Source organism: Bos indicus, chromosome 14 (assembly GCF_029378745.1).
Source record: "Bos indicus isolate NIAB-ARS_2022 breed Sahiwal x Tharparkar chromosome 14, NIAB-ARS_B.indTharparkar_mat_pri_1.0, whole genome shotgun sequence".
Classification (NCBI taxonomy): domain Eukaryota; kingdom Metazoa; phylum Chordata; class Mammalia; order Artiodactyla; family Bovidae; genus Bos; species Bos indicus.
In genome coordinates, this window is record NC_091773.1 from 22,264,461 (window position 1) to 22,280,993 (window position 16,533).

General features: G+C 49.4%; 1 protein-coding gene across 3 annotated transcripts in view; it reads left to right on the plus strand.

Moving 5' to 3' along the window:
* Positions 1 to 8,409: 8,409 nt before the first annotated feature.
* The window catches only part of RGS20 (regulator of G protein signaling 20), a 30,392-nt gene continuing 22,268 nt past the window's right edge, over positions 8,410 to 16,533 (plus strand). The window contains exon 1 of one of the 3 annotated variants that reach the window (XM_070802542.1): positions 8,410 to 8,508. The gene's annotated coding sequence lies outside the window, so the exon portion shown is untranslated. Of the gene's footprint in view, positions 8,509 to 9,690; positions 9,867 to 9,990; positions 10,100 to 16,533 lie in introns of those variants that run through there. The other 2 variants (XM_019974133.2, XM_070802543.1) reach the window with 2 other exon arrangements.

Here is a 16,533-nt window from a genome sequence, read left to right on the forward strand (position 1 = left end):
CCCGATCCTTTTATCTTCTTTTTTTTTTTTCCTTTTATCTTCTTAAGAGAAACTTTATATGAAGTGAAAAAGAAATGCATGATTTACAAATAGACTATGGCTGTCAATCATTTTGGAAGCCTTGTCGCACTAAGACTGAAAGCTTTCTTGCAAAAAATAAATAAATAGAAACTTTGGACATCACACAGAGTCAACTATATTGAATTTCATTTCAGAATAACAATATTCTGCATTCCGTGGATTTAGCTTAACAAAGGTGTCTGACTTTTATGAGGCCAACTCTCCTAAAGCTTTGGTGTAAATCCCTTACTAACTAAATTATCAGAGGCTTCTCTGTTAGGCCCTAAAGTACTATTCCTTGCGTCGTGCTCAGTCACATCTGACTCTGCGACCCCATGGACTGTAATCCACCAGGCTCCTCTCTCCATGGGATTTCCCAGGCAAGGATACTGGAGCGAGTTGCCATTTTCTCCTCCAGGGGCTCTTCCCCGACCCAGGGATTGAATTTGCATCTCTTGCATTCCCTGCCTCTTTACTACTGAGCCACCTGGGAAGCCCCAAAATACTACTCCTTAGGTTCAGGTAAATCAGGCTATTATAGAATTTTTATTATTCTTTTAGGACCATAGAGAACTAAGCAATTTAGTAGGGAAATAGAGAATTAACAGCCATTGATGATGAATAGACTTAGTACCTATAGAGTTGAACTCAGTCATTCAATCTCATCTGCATGTCTGGAAGCATAACTAGTCTTGGAATCTTCACTACTCACTGAGTATGAGAAGAATGAGACATTGGAATTTTGATCACAGAGAATCAGTGTGGTCAGATGTACTTAATTACAACTGGAAACTATCATAGTCATCTGGAGACTAGGAGTCAACACCATCGCTGTCATAGATTACTGTCATTGGTGTCGGTAAATAATAAGCACATTTCCTGGATGTGGGGCCACAGAGCATTATACCCAGGAGTTGTAGGATGGGCCCCAGCTCTGCTTTTTCTTTGCAGGGGGTGGGGGTGGGGTGGGGTATGGTTGCTTTACATTGCCAATTTGGTTTCTGCTGTACAATGAAGTAAATCAATCATATATGTATACATATCCCCTCCCTCTTGGACCACCCTCCTCCCCACCTTCCCCACATCCACCCCTCTAGGTCATCACAGAGCACTGAGCTGAACTCCCTGTGTTATACAGCAGCTTCCTACTAGCTATCTATTTTACACATGGTCGTGTATAAGAGGGAGAGGGCAATGGCACCCCACTCCAGTACTCTTGCCTGGAAAATCCCATGGATGGAGGAGCCTGTTGGCTGCAGTCCATGGGGTTGTTGAGTTGGACACAACTGAGTGACTTCACTTTCACTTTTCACTTTCATGCGTTGGAGAAGGAAATGGCAACCCACTCCAGTGTTCTTGCCTGGAGAATCCCAGGGACAGGGGAGCCTGGTGAACTGCCGTCTATGGGGTTGCACAGAGTTGGACATGACTGAAGCGACTTAGCAGCAGTAGCAGCAGTGTATAAGAGAACTCACTGGTCATAGCAAACACCCTTGTCCAACAACACAAGAGAAGACTCTACACATGAACATCACCAGATGGTCAACACCAAAATCAGATTGATTATGTTCTTTGCAGCCAAAGATGGAGAAGCTCTATACAGTCAGCAAAAACAAGACTGGGAGCTGACTGTGGCTCAGATCATGAACTCCTTATTGCCAAATTCAGACTTAAATTGAAGAAAGTGGGGAAAATCACTAGACCATTCAGGTATGACCTAAATCAAATCCCTTATGACTATACAGTGGAAGTGAGAAATAGATTTAACGGCCTAGATCTGATAGAGTACCTGATGAACTATGGACTGAGGTTCGTGACATTGTACAGGAGACAGGGATCAAGACCATTCCCAAGAAAAAGAAATGCAAAAAAGCAAAATGGCTGTCTGAGGAGGCCTTACAAATAGCTGTAAAAAGAAGAGAAATGAAAAGCAAAGGAGAAAAGGAAAGATATAAGCATCTGAATGCAGAGTTCCAAAGAATAGCAAGGAGAGATAAGAAAGCCTTCTTCAGTGATCAATGCAAAGAAATAGAGGAAAACAAGAGAATGGGAAAGACTAGAGATCTCTTCAAGAAAACTAGAGATACCAAGGGGACATTTTATGCAAAGATGGGCTCGATAAAGGACAGAAATGGTATTGACCTAACAGAAGCAGAAGATATTAAGAAGAGGTGGCAAGAATATACAGGAGAACTGTACAGAAAAGATCTTCCCGACCCAGATAATCATGATGGTGTGATCACTCACACTCACCTAGAGCCAGACATCTTGGAATGTGAAGCATCACTACGAACAAGGCTAGTGGAGGTGATGGAATTCCAGTTGAGCTATTTCAAATCCTGAAAGATGATGCTGTGAAAGTGCTGCACTCAATATCTCAGCAAATTTGGAAACCCAGCAGTCACCACAGGACTGGAAAAGGTCAGTTTTCATTCCAATCCCAAAGAAAGGCAATGCCAAAGAATTCTCAAACTACCACACAATTGTACTCATCTCACACACTAGTAAAGTAATGCTCAAAATTCTCCAAGCCAGGCTTCAGCCATCCGTGAACCATGAACTTCCAGATGTTCAAGCTGGTTTTAGAAAAGGCAGAGGAACCAGAGATCAAATTGCCAACATCCGCTGGATCATCAATAACGCAAGAGAGTTCCAGAAAAACATCTATTTCTGCTTTATTGACTATGCCAAAGCCTTTGACTGTGTGGATCACAACAAACTGTGGAAAATTCTCAATGAGATGGGAATCCTAGACCACCTGACCTGCCTGTTGAGAAACCTATATGCAGGTCAGGAAGCAACAGTTAGAACTGGACATGGAACAACAGACTGGTTCCAAATAGGAAAAGGAATACATCAAGGCTGCATATTGTCACCTTGATTATTTAACTTAGATGCAGAGTACATCATGAAAAATGCTGGGCTGGAAGAAGCACAAGCTGGAATCAAGATTGTCGGGAGAAATATCAATCACCTCAGATATGCAGATAACACCACCCTTATGGCAGAAAGTGAAGAGAAACTAAAAAGCCTCTTGATGAAAGTGAAAGAGGAGAGTGAAAAAGTTGGGTTAAAACTCAACATTCAGAAAACGAGGATCATGGCATCCGGTCCCATCACTTTAGGCAAATAGATGGGGAAACAGCAGAAACAGTGGCTGACTTTATTTTTCTGGGCTCCAAAATCACTGCAGATGGTGACTGCAGCCATGAAATTAAAACACGATTACTCCTTGGAAGGAAAGTTATGACCAACCTAGACAGCATATTAAAAAGCAGAGACATTACTTTGTCAACAAAGGTCCATCTAGTCAAGGCTATGGTTTTTCCAGTGGTCATGTATGGATGTGAGAGTTGGGCTGTAAAGAAAGCTGAGCACTGAAGAATTGATGCTTTTGAACTGTGGTGTTGGAGAAGACTCTTGAGAGTCCCTTGGACAGCAAGGAGATCATACCAGTCCATCCTAAAGGAGATCAGTCCTGGGTGTTCACTGGATGGACTGATGTTGAAGCTGAAACTCTAATACTTTGGCCACCTGATGCAAAGAGCTGACTCATTTGAAAAGACCCTGATGCTGGGAAAGATTGAGAGCAGAAGAAGAAGGGAAGGACAGAGGATGAGATGGCTGGATGGCATCACAGACTCGATGGACATGGGTTTGGGTGGACTCTGGGAGTTGGTGATGGACAGGGAGGCCTGGTGTGCTGCAGTTCATGGGGTCTCAAAGAGTAGGACATGACTGAGCGACTGAACTGACTAAGTGTATATATGTCAATCCTAACCTCCCAATTCATGTTCTCTATGTCTGCACCTCTATCTGGATGCCAGACATACGTGTTTATATATGTTTTTGTTTTTCTCTATCTGACTTACTTCATTCTATATGACAGACTCATGGTCCACCCACATCTCTACAAATGACCCAATATCATTCCTTTTTACGGCCGAGTAATATTCCATTGTATATACATACTGCATCTTCTTATCTGTCAATGGCTATTTAAGTTGCTTCCATGTCCTGGCTATTGTAAACAGTGCTGCAGTGAACACTGCGGTACATGTGTTTTTTTGAATTATGGTTTTACTTGTCCTAACAAACATCATCTAACCTCACTGCTCTGCAGTTTCCTCATTAAATAGAAGGGGGGTGGGGGCAGGGGAGTGGTGGTTAGTTAAGTAACATACATGAGAATGTTTTGAAAATGCTCATACCTCAGGGTAAAAAGAATTCAATCTTTTTTACGATAAAAGTAAGTGTGCAAAATATAGTGGGAATTTTGTTAGGGGACTGCCTATTCCTTCTAAGGAATATTTTGTTTGGTGTATATATATTTTTACATATTAAATTTTATATTATAAAATATTATATAGAATTATATTATATATAATTATTCTAAGGTTTGCCAATTTTGTTTATCTTTTCAAAGAGCTAGTTATTACTGTCATTGGTATTTTTCTAATTTAGTCTCAATTTCATTTTTTTCTGCTCTAATCTTTGTTATTCCTTCTTTTTATAGATATTATGGGTTCGATTACAGACCACTATAATAAAGTGAATCACATGAAAAAAAATTATATAATATATATAATTTTTAAGTTGTAATCATCCATAATTTAAAACTCTACTAGTGTAGACAAATGTAATTTTTATAGAGTTAGAGACTCCCAAAAAAAATCACTAAAGCTTCAAAAATGAGTTTTGAATTTTTCTTTTTAATTTTCTGATATGTAATAAAAAATTCCCTTCCTGATCTCTGGAGATATGGAATATTACAGAAGACAGAGTGCAGGCTTTAGTTTACTTTTATTTTCGTTTCTTTTCTTTTTCATCCTCTTAAATGAGCTAACAAATAAGAAAGATGGGGAAGAAGATTTTGAAGTCTTAGGACTGTGGTACATGGATCCTTTTTTCTTATTATTTACAAATGCTTTAGTTCATTTACATTTTTAACTAAAACATTCAAAATTAGAACCATGCAACCCTGCAGTTGTGAACTAATACGATTGTTGTGGTCATGGAAAAATGACTTTTTACAATGACAGAAAATTAAAATATACAGTATGGCTAAACCACAGCAAAATAAAATTAAAAAAAATAAAGTTCAGGAAAAATAGGTCAGCTCAAAAAATTAAATCTAATTTAAAATTCCACTCTGTGATTTTCATTTTAAAGACTTGCATAAATTTTTGGTAAAGAAGTAGTTTAATTCCACCATGGATGTTTCCTTTATGAAATGTACTATTTAGGGGTGAATGACATTTCTGAATTTTCCTTTTGAAGGGGGTGAGACTCTGTTCATATTGACTCTGCAGTTCAGTAAGCAACATGAACAGTTAGGAAAGCGGATTCCCCATCAAAATCAGGGATTCCCTAAAACTTCTGGAGTCCCTGGGAGCAGTCCTTTTAGGAATACAGATTCCAAGATGATTCCATTTGGAATTGTTTCTTAAACTCTTGGACTGTCATACAGAATCTGGCCTAAAAGGAAGACCGGGCTTTTCGGAGAGATCGGCACCGCCTGCGGCTGAAGGTGTCTCCTCGGATAACTTCTCGGATCGAATTTTGTGGCTGCTTTAATACTCCGTGCTCTGATCTTGCCAAAACGAGCAAAGGAAGTGGCTGGGTTTCAGCACCCGATGCCTCCAGCCTTCACACCCCCGCTAGTTGGAGAAGCCGGCGGCCCTTCGCAAGACAGGAGCCAGAACTGGGGGGAGCGGACTGCTGACCCGAGGGAAAACACCACTCTAGAGAAGAGGAAGAGGTGAACTTCTCCAGAGGCCCAAAGAAGCCGGGCTTTTATATTCTGCCTGCACATGTCTGCGGTTTCCCTCACAAGCGTCTCTGTCTGGGCTCACAGGACCGCAGCGCAATGCCTAATGAAGCGTGCAGAGGAAGGGGCGTCCAGCAACTCCGGAAGAAGGGCTGGGGCGGGAGAAGAGTCAGGTTACAGGTTCCATGTTCTCGAAAAACCACTCGAAAACCTGATCTAGAGACTCAAAATCCGGGACCCACGAAACGCCTGTGGAGCGACCTTCGGGGCCCCGGCAGCCGGGCGCGCTCTGCAGAGGTGCGCCTGCGGCTCTGGTTCTACGCTCTCCGCTCTGTTTCAGCGCTTGCCCGAAGCCTGTTGGGAAGGCCGCGGGGTGGGCTTGCCAATTCCGGGTCGCCGGGAACCAGGCCTGTTTTCTCTTGACTTGCTTAGCATAGTGGCATAGGCCTGCGGCCACGGGCACCGCTCTGGAGCTGCCAAGGCCGATGGCCCACGGTCTCCGGGTGCGTCCGGTGCTAGCGGCATCCCGCCGGGATCCAGGGGCGCAGCCGCGGCCGAGCTCTCCTCCCAGCCTTCGCCCAGGGGCTGGTCGCCTGCGTCCCTCCCCGAGAGACAGACCCTGGGCGCCAAGGCCAGCTCTGGGTTCTTTCCGCATCTTTCACTTCCCTCCTCGAGTGAGCCGTTGGCGCGCATCCAGAAGGCTCGGGGATTTCCGGGTCCAACCCCTAAAATAAACGCTGCGGAGGTCCAGAAAGTGGGGGAGGGGAGAGAAGCGTCCGCACGCGGAGAATGAAAACACTATGAGAACGACCCCGTTCTCTAGGAAAAGGTAATGAGGGAAGCTCAACAGTGAACTTGCTCGGAAATGCAAACCCAGCTCCTCTCTCGCCGGGAGCATACCAACGACCGAAGGACGAATCAGCCGGAGCGCCCGGCAGCGTCCCAGAAAGGGCCTCATGAATGAGAATGGGTTGCTAGGTTTCCTCGCTCCCTCCTGACACCCGCTTTCCACCAGAGGAAAGGAAGCAGGCCTGGCCCTGCCACTGCCGAGCGGGGACGCGCGCCAAGCCCACGCGGCCGCTCCCTCCTTCAGGACCCTGGAGAGCGGCCGCCGCGCCCCGAGGACGCGCGCCACGCCCCCGGGTCGCCCGTATTCGCTGCTTCTCGCCTTCACCTTTATTTTTCTTGGCAACCACTAGCACTTGCTTTTCACACACATTAAATTGTCTTTTCACTTTGCTTGCGGGGGCTGTTTGGATTGGCTGAGTTAGGTTCCGGTTTGTAACTTCACTAAATGTTAGTGGACCAAGAAGCTCTGAGAGCTCCAAAAACCTGAACAAGGTGGGTGACCTGAAAGCGCCAAAGTTCAATCCCTTTACTTCGTAAATGAATTAGATGAACTCAAAGAATAAGAATTTCCGAAGGTTAGCCGTCGCGTTGGTAGCAAGGTAGAGTCCTGAGCCCCTGAGTTCTAAATTAACGTTTACCTATACATACCAAGAAAATAATAGTTTATCTTTACCTTAGCTTCTTAGATCTCCCATGCAACAAGTGGAAGGTGAGAGGCCTGCCTCTCAGCTGGAGGCCTGCCTCCAGGATGTGCTGGAGGAATAAGATGGACACAGGGCGTGTGGAAAGGGGGCTGCAGATGGTGCTAAGTTCTGGTCTCTCCTGACCCCAGTACCCAGCACAACCGAAATCAAATCGCCAGTGCATTTTCCTCCAGCCTGAAGGCCCTTCAATCTCCTGCCTGTAACCAGGCCTCCCCTGGACACTTCTCACAGGCCCTGGTGACCTCATCTGTCTCTAGTAGAGCTCTGGGCACTTTGGAAGGTGGACCAAGACAGAGGGAAAGAGGCAGGATGAGAAGATGAGGCAGAGTGAGAGTTCCGAAAGTGAAGTAGATTTTCAACCAAATTCGAAAGAACCAAGAGAGGTGAACACAGACACTGCTGTGCACTGCACCTCACAGGGAACGGGTCTCATGGGAGACCCTGGGAATGTTAACATTCCCATTCTGATGCGGTGGGTCAGGATAGGGTCTGAGATTCTGGTTTTCCAACAAGCTCCCAAGTATTATCCAAGCTGCCGGTCCAAGGACCACACCTTAAGTAGCCCTCAGTTAGAAGGGGGTGGGAGGAGAAGGCGGTGGGGCGGAGAGGGAAGAGAGGGGAGGAATGAGAGGTGGGAGAAACTAAGCAGAGTCCTTTTCCTCTTGCTCTCACCGACTTCTCTTGCACCCCCAAAGTAACGCCTCAAAATGCCGCAGACTGGCACTCTGCACTTCCTCTTCAGTCTGCAGCCGGACCCCACAGTGACCTTGTGTGGTTTTTGTCTCTCTCCTCCCCCGCCTCGCCCTGCCCGCCGGCCCCGCACAGCTCCTAGGTTCGCCCGCTGCCCCGACGCTGCTCAGCCTCCTCTCCGGCACGCTCTCCGGCTTCGCGCGCTTCTTCGCTCTCCTCCTTCGGCGACCCCCTCCCGAGGCTCCCCTGCGGCGCCGGGACTTCTCCGCCCTGATCCCCGCCCTGCCAGCCGCCGTGCTCTCGCCGGGGCACGAGGAGCGGCCGGGCTGCCTCTCGCTCCTGCTCAGGGCAGCTCTGGCACTGCCTGGCCGACCCCCAGGGGGACGTCTGCCTCGGGAAGTGGACGCCAGCGCCGGGCAGAGCTCGTCCATACCCGTGAGTACTGTGGTCTCACAGTCCGTGACCTCACCGAGACGCCCGCATCCCGGGTTCCTCTCTAACTCGGACTGACCCACTCCATGTGGGACCAGCAAGGGGAGAGCGGGAGGGCAAGCGGGAAGGTCACACCCGGCAGCGGAGGTTCAAGGAAAAGACGCCGGCTGCCCGCCTCACACCCCTCCCCCCAGGAGACCCTCGAGGCTACTTTTCCGGGACCACTTTCTTCCAGAGTCTATGGAAGAGGGAGGGGTCCTCGCCCTCCGCGAGGCGGCTTCTCAAACTCTCCATCTTTACGCGTCCCTCTCCTCCGGCTACTCCAAGCCTACCCGGGACAAGCTTCAGCCCCCTCCTCGCGCTCCCACTCCCCAGCCCCCGGCTACAGCGGGCTCGGGTGGCCAGGGAGGAAATGACGTGATGTTATTTTAGGGTCAGGTCTGCTTTCAGCTTCGGGGTTTAGCACGGCCCCAGCAGTCAGACTGCGTCTCGATCCCGAGGGAGCGCGGGGGTCTTAAGGCCTCCGCGCCCGCAGAGCTGGGCGGCGGATTCCCCCCACCCTCCAGGTCTCCTCCTTCCTCGGATTCTAGTCATGAGTTAGTTTTCCCCCGCTCGTCCCCGCCCGCCCCCCACCCCCCCGCCATCCAGCCAGGTGGGGCCTTCGACTCACTCGGGCGGGTGGGGAGGGGGTGAGGAACTCCTTTTCAGTATCGGGCCGTTGGAGGCTGAGGCTGCAGCCTGAGGAGGTGGGGGGCGAGCTGGGAGAAGCACTCGGGGGAAAGGAGACGGTGGGGACTGCCCTCCTGAGGCGGACAGTCCGCGGCCGGACTCTCCGGGTAGCAGCACCTGTGCGCGCGGCCCACCCCTGCGCGCACACTGGCTCCTCCTTCCCACAGCTCCATTCATAAGGTCCCACGCTCCTCCCGCACGCCGGAGTCCCACCCAGTCCCCGCGAACCCCAGCGTAAGGAATAGCCGAGGGGGTTCTTCGGCTCCCACTCTCCGTACTTCCTAATCAGGGGCTGGAGAAAGGGACCACGGTCCGGGCGTGGATGGGAACCCCCAGCTGTCGCCGCAGAGGAGCGCGCCGCCGGAGGCGAGCCCTGGGATCGTGGAGCCAGGGAGGGGGAGAGAGGGGCGGGGAGAGGCAGAGCCGAGGGAGGGAAAGAGCGAGAGAAGAGGGCGACTGGAAAGGCCGAGAGCCAAAGGCAGAGGAAAGCCAGGGAGGGCGATCGCGGGCTTAACTAGGGCTGCACTTGGAATTATAATAAAAATAAGGCACTCGCGGGACGCATGCGCACAGAGGACGGAGGCTAGCTGGCCCCAGCCACCCCTCCGGCTCTCCCGGTGGACGGAGGAACCGTGAGTACCCGCTAGCTTAGCGGCTCCTTCTCCCTTCCGGACTCGCGCTCAGACCTCGGATCCCGGGGCGGTGGGGGCCGGGCGGGGAGCGCACCGGGGCCAGGACGGCGGTGGCGGGAGCAGGCCTGAGTCAGTGCGCAGCGGGTGCCGGGCGTGGACTGTGACCGCGTTTCCAGGGTCTCCGCCGGGGAGTCCGCAGGATTCGACCCCGGTGGCCCGGCGTCAGTGAGTGGGTAGGCTACTGACACCCGAAGCGGATTTGGGAAACTTCGGGCGCCGGAGGCGGGCAGTGCGCCCAAGGGGAGAGGAAGTGGAGACTTCCACTCCGGCGGGCGCCCGCCACGGAGCCCCGGGGGTCTAACGCTGTGTTGGCCCTGAAGCTCTTGAAACCTAATGGACAGAACTGTCGGCACCCTTCGCCCGCGCGGAGGAGGTGGAGGCGGCGCGGAGGGTGTTTTACTTGCAGGAACCGCGCGGTTAGTAGCCCGCGCTCTTCGGGCTGCGCTCGGAAGTTGGAACGAGTCTGGCGCCCCGGTTGCGGAGATCTGAGCGGGCCCGGGGCTGGAGTGGACCTCTGGGGCGGCGGCGCGAGACAGGGAGTGGGCTTTCGGGGGTCGGTGGGCGCCGCGACTCCCCTCCTCGGATTGTGGGGGAGTGGGCAAGGGAGGGGTCGCGGAGGAGGCGGGGCGCCGGCGGGACTGATTGTGCGCCCAGGGCCCTACAGCGGTGGGGGCAGCGGGCTGGAAGGAGTGGGCAGCGGGTGTGGGGGGTGGTCTCGGTGCTGCGGGAGCCGACTGGGGTAGGGCCTGGGGACCCGAGTGGCTTGCGAGCCCCCGGGATTGGCCAGCGATCGGGAAAAGCCTGGGCGGCGGGCAGGGGGCGAGGCCGGGAGTGTAGCTCTGTCCCTGCGCCCCCCGCGGTTGACCGGCTGCAGGAGTGGGCGCCGAGGCCCAGCTTCAGTCCATGAGGAGGAGGGCGCTCCAGGGGGAACTCACCCCGACTTCCCTTCTTCACGAGAATCCGGCCGAGGCCGAGCGCTCTTTGTCTGCCCCCGCCGAGCCGATTGGCCAGAGGGCGCCTTGTGTCCCGACCGCAGCGGATGCCTGCGGCGCCGGCGGAACGCCCCTCGGCCACCAGCGAGCCGAAGCAGTCATTCGCCCGTGGGGCTCGCGCTGTCCCCGGAGGCGGGGGCACCTTCTCGTCACCCTCCGGCGTCAGCTCCCCTCTTCTGGAGCGCAGGGCCCCTGCGTGGCTGGGCTTCAGTTCCCTTCTGGTGGTTCCAGATCGCGAAGTTGACCAAACAAAGGTGCGAGTTGACGAAATGGGTGTGACTTATTCCCCAGACTTGGCAAAGGAAATTTGTAATGAAAAGGGTCTGTCTGTAAAGTATTAGCTTTTTTTTTTTTTTTTTCTCTCTTTTGCTCACGACCTGATTTTCTACTGGGCCTCGTCCTGTACGTTTAGTGGCATCTTTTGTATCACGTATCAGTATTGCGTAGGAGGCACAATATTTCGTAATAGCTAGAAGTCTTGAACTCAGGAACTGTCTAGATTCAGATCTCCGTTTAGCTGTGTGACCTCAGGCAAGTTACTCAACCTCCCTGTGCCATAGTTTTTATCGTCTGTAAAATAGAGATAAGAAAAGTAGGTATGCCATGGGTTGACTGCCAACATTCAGTAAATTCCCTGGAAAAGCAAATGGCAACCCACTCCAGTATTCTTGCCTGGAAAATGCCATGGACAGAAGAGCCTGGCAGGCCACAGTCCCTGGGGTCGCAAAGAGTCCCACACAACTGAAGCGACTTAGCACACATCCAGTAAATTAATGCAGTAGAACCCTGTTCAATTCAGTTCAGTTCAGTTCAGTCGTGTCCGACTCTTTGCGACCCCATGAATCACAGCCCGCCAGGCCTCCCTGTCCATCACCAACTCCCGGAGTTCACTCAGACTCACGTCCATCGAGTCAGTGATGCCATCCAGCCATCTCATCCTCTGTCGTCCCCTTCTCCTCTTGCCGCCAGGCCTCCCTGTCCATCACCAACTCCCGGAGTTCACTCAGACTCACGTCCATCGAGTCAGTGATGCCATCCAGCCATCTCATCCTCTGTCGTCCCCTTCTCCTCTTGCCCCCAACCCCTCCCAGCATCAGGGTCTTTTCCAATGAGTCAACTCTTCGCATGAGGTGGCCAAAGTATTGGAGTTTCAGCCTCAGGATCAGTCCTTCCAATGAAATAGAAGATGTCCATCAAAATTAGGAAAATGGAAAAAGTTTTCTGTCAGTATCTAAATGTAAAAACAATACATTTCTACATTATATGGACCCTTTTATTTCAAATAATTATTATATTTATTTATAAACTTCAAATAGCATTTTAAGAATATTGTCTCAGGACCTCCCTGGTGGTCCAGTGTCTAAGACTCTGTGCTCCCAATGCAGGGTGCCTTGGTTCAATTCCTAGTTAGGGAACTAGATCCCACATACCACAGCCAAGAGTTCCAATGGCTCAACTAAGATCCAGTGCAGCCAAATAAATAAAATTATTTTTAAAAAGAAGAAAAGATTATCTCTAAACTTCAAAGTATTTCACTTTGTAAAACAAATATGCATTAAAACTATGTTTTAGGTCATGCTATATTTGGAAAATCCAATGTGTGCATTAAAATACTACACTGAGTCCATTTTAATTAAGAGAATGTGGAAACTTGGGAGCTAGAAATGCTAACTTTCCTAAAATCCAATCACAGTCGCTCAGTCATGTCTGACTGTTTTCGACCCTATGAACTATACAGTCCATGGAATTCTCCAGGCCAGAATACTGGAGAGAGTAGCCTTTCCCTTCTCCAGGGAATCTTCCCAACCCAGGGACTGAACTCAGGTCTCCTGCATTGCAGGTGGATGCTTTACTAGCTGAGCTACCAGGGAAGCCCGATATCAAAAGTACAGAATGATAAAAGTCAGATTACTCACTTACCTCCTTCACTTTACAGGTGTGGAAACATTCAGAGAGGTTAAGGGCCTTGTCAGACATCTCCAGCTAAACAGAGGCCAAAATGGGATTAGAATTAGATCTGACTCAATGTCCAGGGCTCTTACACACCATACAGGTGATTTTCTGTTGACTGCAGATTAATGTATGCATGTGTTCAGTCCCTCTTGCACACAGACCCCAGGACTGCCAGGCTCCTCTGTTCATGGGATTCCCCAGGAAAGTACTGGACTGGGTTGCCATTCCCTTCTCCAAGGGATCTTCCCAACTCAGGGTTCAAATCTGAGTCTTCTGTATTGGCAGGCGGATTCTTTACCACTGAGCCACCTGGGAAACCCTTGCAGATTGATGAACCTCTAACAAATAGGAAACCAGAAGGAAGAAATATACAAGCATGCGTTATCTTCAACATAAGAAAGGCCAGGCAGTAATGTTGTTACTACTGTCAGACCCCTTAATCGTGGTCCCTTCACACCAGGAGATATGACCACATGACTTGTTCGAGGTATGGAAAGGTGTCAGATTAAAGCAGAGACAGCATTAGAATTTCATATCCCACATTTTGCTGAGGCAGTCCGAGCATGGGTTGAAAAAGAATTTCCAGACACAGCATTTCAGAAGGGAGAAGTTTATTAAGGACAAAGGGCAGAGATAAAGTGGGCACTGTGAGCACAGCAGTCTGACCACCTAATAGACCAGGGAAAGCCAGCAGTGTTTGTGGGTTAATAGTAAATTTTTACAGCCTCAGACAAAATTCCTGCTGGAAGGTTGGCATTAGGTGATTGGTTGGGGTGCTATAGGGTGTCTACTGGAGTGGACATCTTTGCCTAATTGGGAGTCAGAAAGCTTGTCAGTGATGATCAGGGGGCTTTTGGCAAGGTTACAGAGTGGCTCGGTCAGCTTAAGAGGTGACCTTGATTCTGGGCTTCGCTTCTGTGGCCTTGGTGCGAAGCCTTGCCCCTGTGGCCTTCCGGGCAGGACTCAACACATTTGATTGATTAATCCCTTGTAGCAGTTTTACATTAGAAAACATTTTTGACCTTTTCTTAGATTTTTAATCCTCTTTCTTCTGGCTTTGAAGGTCTTTAGCTTGTAAGAGAGCTTTTTGGAAAGTCTTCCAAGATTGGGCTGCCCAGGTGGCTCAGTGGTAAAGAACCCACCTGCCAATGCAGGAGACATGGGTTCGATCCCTGGATTGGGAAGATCCTCTGGAGAAGGAAGTGGCAACCCACTCTAGTATTCTTGCCTGGGCAATCTCATGGATCCAGAGGAGTTTGGCTGGCTATAGTCCATGGGGTTGCAAAAGAGTCATACACAACTTAGATTACATACAAGGAGATTTTCTTATTCTAGATTATGTAGACAAGCAAGAGTGAGAGAAGTAAAGAAGTTTTCTTATTTTAATGCAGTGGCCCAGGTGGCTGGTTTCATTTCAGACACTTGAACATCAGTTCCAAAAGTCCTGGTGTTCTTTCATTTCTGCATGGAGCCGGCTCATGACATTCACCTTTCACTAACAGATGCAGCTTAAAGGTCCAGACTTCACATAAGTGGTTTAGAAATGACATGATGTGTATACATGCTAAGTCACTTCAGTCATGTCTGACTCTTTGTGACTTCATGAACTGTAGCCTGCCAGGCTCCTCTGTCCATGGGATTCTCTAGACAAGAATACTAGAGTGGGTTGCTGTGCTCTCCTCTGGGGAATCTTCTCAACCCAGGGATCGAACCCTTGTCTCTTAAGTCTACCTGCATTGGCAGGTGGCTTCTTTACCACTAGTGCCACCTGAGAAGCCCCCAGACTTCACATAAGTGGTTTAAAATGACGTGGCACAGCCTTTCAAGTGAGTGGTCTTGCAAAGTGATTCACAGGAATGATGTATCTACCACGGAAAGTCCTTCTAGGAATTGCATCTGCGTCCTTGAAGAAGGAGACCATGGTTCTCTCCAGTTGTGAACTGGATATCTTACGCTCAGTTTTGCATTTCTGTACACTTGTTCATAGATGGAAATCCAGGGCATTAAGCAAGGAGTGACTTTCTAGCAGGCTCCTAAGTCAGTTCAGCAGAACTGAGTTTTGAAATCACATGTATCAAGTCAGATCCCCTTATGATTATCATGTGAATCATGGTCCAACTGGGAATACAGCAGATTGGTTTCCTACAGCACCAGGTGACTCACAGGATGAGCTTCTATTCAGATTCGTATAGTGTCAGCAGCAGCTAATAGGGGTCAGTCGAGTCAGAGCCTAGCATTCAGTACATTACATGTGAGTCACTGACTCCCCAGCACTGCTGAGATGGTCCCTGAATGTTAACTTGAGCAGCCACTTTAAGAGACAGCACTGCACGGCGTGAGTGAGTTCACAGTACGACTGAATGGGCTTCTGCAGCAGCTGTTCACAGCCAAGTCTGATGTGACTGAGTGCTCAAGGTAGTGTTCCGAAGTTACAAATTCATAGAACCCAGCTGATTTCATTCTAGCTATTTGTGTGGGGAGTCATTTGTGAAAAGCGAGCAATATGCTCCATTACCCGGCAGTGATATTTCACTGGAGTTATTTCAATGATTATTACAGCTGATTGATCTTGCTGTTTTGGGAATGCTCAATTTCCAGTTATTAATCAACTTTACCCTATAAAATCCTTCTCAAGTATGTATCAGTGTTTGGATTTTAGACAATGGCATCTCATGCAAAGTCACCTTGCAATTGGACTTCCTAATGTCTTGGGTTGACTGTGTGCACCTCAGTCCCACAGTGAAGTGGAGGAAAACACCTTGTTTTCTTGGTTTTTCTCTGTTTGTGCGCCTGTCACATCTGATGCTAACTAGATGCTGTTTGCTCCAGAGCCAGGACACAAGTTTGCGGTACCCATCCATCCTTCTAAGGCAGCAATACATGCAGCGCTCCCAAGCCTTCTGGGGCTGTTTGACTAGATCCATGCAAGCCTGTATAGCTGTTCTGATGCAAACTGGTGGAAAGAATTGTTCAACCCCCACCCTACCCAGCCCTTGTAGATGACTTTCATGTCTGGGGGGAGGAGGTTGATAATGAGATTTAAGGTTTTGTATTTATTTGGCTGTGTCCCATCTTAGTTGTGGCACATGGAATATTCATTGCATCATGAGGGAACCTTCCTTCCCACCTACAGATTCTTTAGTTGTGGCACCTAGCCTCAGTAGTTGCAGCCCTTGGGCTTAGTTGCTCTGCAGCACGTGGGATCTTAGTTCCCTGACCAGGGATCAAACCCATATCCCCTGCAGGGCAAGGCAGATTCTTAACCACGACCACCAGGAAGTCCCAAAATACAAATAATTTTTACATTAAGTTTCCTGTTAGGGCTTCCCAGTTGACTCAGTGGTAAAGAATCTGCTTGCTGATGCATGAGACACAGGAGATACCGGTTCAATCCCTGGGTCAGAAAGATCCCCTGGAGGAGGAAATGGCAACCCACTCCAGTATTCTTTCCTGGAGAATCCCATGAACAGAGGAGCCTGGTGGGCTACAGTTCATGGGGTTGAAAAGAGTCAGGCATGACTGAGTGACTGAGCTTAAGATGGAAAAGTAGTCCTGGGGGGTGGTTGGGCAGTTCCAGAGTTGCTGGCCTCTTCAGCCCCTGGCCAGGGGGACAGCGCTGTGGGCCTACATTCCTGAGGCCAAAGACCCTGCTCAGAGTTCGG